The following is a 3,507-nucleotide window of genomic DNA, read 5'->3' as shown; positions in this document are numbered from 1 at the left end:
AAGTGACGGACGCCGAGACGCCGGTTTGACGAATTGGAGAGGCAGAAAGAAACATTTTCTAGAAGTTGGTTAAATCTAAGAGGAATCAATGAGTTTTGTGGAGATGCAGATTGGGTTCATCAAAGATGAGAATCATATATATATGGTTTATATAGGGGCTACAAATCATGAACATTTAGGATCAAGCGATTTAAGATGTGGACATGAAGAGTTCACCGGTTAAAAAATAGATTACGAACAGACACATGGCGCAACTTGTAACTCAGACTTGTTTGAGACAGTGATGAAAAATCAAGCGATTTAAGATGTGGACATGAAGAGTTCACCGGTTAAAAAATAGATTACGAACAGACACATGACACAATTCTGTAACTCAGACTTGTTTGAGACATTGATGAAAAGAACCCAAACTCATGTTAAACGACAACAATTTACAATATGAGAAAACTATAATTGTTGCAAACTTGAGCTTTTTTCAAATAACGTGATGAATCTCATTTAAAAGTGAAACCCATAACGCACTTGTAGGCCCGACCCTCAGAGGAAGCCGAAGAAGCAAGATCTTCCGACCTTCATAAATATATATATTAGGTTCGACCATCAATGTACAAAGTATCATTTAGCTTAGTGGTATAAATGTTGGTGTTTATATCTCAATAACCTGGGTTCGAGCTATAAACATGACATTTTTTTCACACTTTTTAAAAGTGGAGCCCACAAAACGCTGACGTGGCGCGCTGAGCAGTGAGCAAAAACTTATCTATTATAATATAGATTAATGAAATAAAATTAATGTTAAGGAAATAATCTTAAATTATTAACTAAATTAGAAAAGTTCAGTGTAAATTTCTTTTACTTACATGAACAAAAAGATAAACGATTTAGATGATACTCGAATCCTGAAGACACAAGCCAGCAATTGCTTAGCAACTCCATAACCTAAACGAGAACTAACTAGATTGATTCCTAACTAATTGTAGACATTTTGAGTCGCCACCAAATTCTAATACTGCATTTCAAAGAACTTGCATTAATAAGCAAAGAGGGTTGAGGCTATGCCAATTTCAAAGAAAGCTTACAATTTATTGAAGCTACGATAACTTAGAGTCATTTAAACACTTGTTCTTCGTATGTTATCAAACACTTGAAAAACAAAAAGAGTTCTCATAGCATACTGTTTTTGGATGTAAAATAACTGATGTTCTTTGGATATTACATTAACTTGTTGAATCAGTTTGTCCCAAACAAATATACTTCAAATGCTTACATAATAGTATTATTTGAGATTCGACCAAAAAAAAAAAAATTTATTTGAGATACTTTGTTTAATTAACCCAAAGGTTACGTTATCCATAGGACGTTAGGAATACGCTGCCACATGAATCAGACTTCGATTGTGTTGATGCATGTAGAAATGGTATGGTTACATTAATCAACGCATTGATTGTCTACGGTAAATGATGCTAATCAATCGGCCTAAATTCGTGGCGGATTTATAGAAATCACCCCGTAACATGATCTCCTTGTTACTTTTTCTTTTATTTTATTTTATTTTATTTTTGGTCGTTCATTTTCTCTGCATAAACGAAATGATTTTGCTTCAAAACTACGAGTCGATAAACAGCGAAGATGATCACATGCGTCAAGCTCAATACAACAATCCTTTCGGGTATATTAGTCAACCCATTAATTGTTCGTGCCCATTATTCTCTTTATTTTAATTATTGGGGTTCTTGTTTGGGGTCAAGATAATTGTTGGAATTTTAATTAAAACATACAACTTTTTGATATATATACTAGATGTTGTAACGTAGAACAGTCTTATTGAGAACTAGGTTTAAACTTTTGAGGACGTTTAAATCTAAAATTACTATAATTTTATAAAGAGTGTTGGGAAACTTTATCTCATAAAATCTGAACCAACTTCTAATTATCGGGAGAGGGCGATCATTTGAGTTTTCTTGTCGTCAGTTACTTATAGCCGGCGTCGGATAAGGGTTATGGCCTCGCGTGTTTGTTGTTTGTTTGCAAACTTTTTCTTTTTTTGCAAACATAATTTCATTTGAACAGCGTGCCATGTTTAAGGGGTTCTATGCGGACATCTAAATTGGATAAAGATATATGTGCGGACATATGTCGCATTGCTATTACTTCCAACCAAATGTTTTTTCAGTCGTTGATAATTCATGTTAATAATTGTTAATAATTATAAATGTCCAGCTATCTCGTTAATTGCCAGGACAATTAATTTGGAGTTGTTAGCAATTGTATACTATATAATGATTAGCAGTTTCATGTGCCATGCACGAGGCTGTTTTATTTTGTTTCTATATAATTTTCATCAGAATTTTTCAAAGAAAATATACTTTCTAGGGAATTCTCTCATCGGTTAAAAGAAAAAAAAAGATGTCACCAAATCCACAGTTGATCTCTTAATCTCTGAGATCTGTGAGGCAAACCGATATAAGCAACATAATATATACTGCGAGCCAACATGTATAAACACACTATTATAAAAGTTACTATAGAATTACAATTGTGCTTATATGATTTGATAATGTTCTTCTTTTTGGTCAAGATTTGATAATGTTCTTGTTTTTTCTTTATGCCCGTAGCAAACTCCTTTGTTAGCAGTGGTGGGATCTTGTTTGCATCCTAAAGCACCAATGCTGCAATGTACTGTACAATAATCAACGAATTGCAAGGTTTTCTTAAGAGTTGTAAAATAGCCAGAGAACAAAACTGAAAACGAAGAAGAATATATTAAAGTAATCTATACAAAAATGCTATATAATAATCTCACCCTTGAATCTACTAAATGCTAGTTGTCTTGTCTAAATACACACCACATGACTAAAGTGGATTACAGATTGCAAATCGAGGAAGGTTGAATGCTAGCTAAAACTTATTACGTTACTATATGCATCGAGTTTAAAGACCTTCGTAATCACACAACCACAAGTTTTCTTCAACATTGCTATTAATAAATTCATGGATGGGAGAATCTTTATTCCATTTGTAAGTCTAAAAAAGCCGAAATCAATGGGAAAATGAGCTAAAAACAATAGTGATTTACTGATTATGTCTTGGTGAAAAAGAGAACAAAATTAATCACAAAACCCCAAAAAATCCAATTGGGATTACAACACGTGTCGTGTGATAATAGGGCGGTGGGTCACATGCTAGAAAAAAAAAAAGCAAACTTTTTTTTTTTGTCTTTTATCATCATTATTTCATTTCACAGATTTCCACTTTTTTGGATTCTCTCACCGTACCGAGGGCGTACACACCGTCTGCATTAACTAACGCTCAAACCCTAAACCCGGTCCGGTATTTCGGTTCTCAACTGGTTAAGGGAATTTTAGTCACGGAATCCCAAACCCCAATACCAAAATGAGCTCCAATCAGAAAGTCCCACGTGGTGAATGTTCATTGGCTCTGTGTCTGGAATCCAAGACGAGCTTTTTTAGTATAAAACGCCCCTCTCTGCCTGCCTTGGTCCTATCA

This window comes from Brassica oleracea, chromosome C6 (assembly GCF_000695525.1).
Source record: "Brassica oleracea var. oleracea cultivar TO1000 chromosome C6, BOL, whole genome shotgun sequence".
NCBI classification, from domain to species: domain Eukaryota; kingdom Viridiplantae; phylum Streptophyta; class Magnoliopsida; order Brassicales; family Brassicaceae; genus Brassica; species Brassica oleracea.
This window is presented reverse-complemented; position numbering follows the sequence as displayed.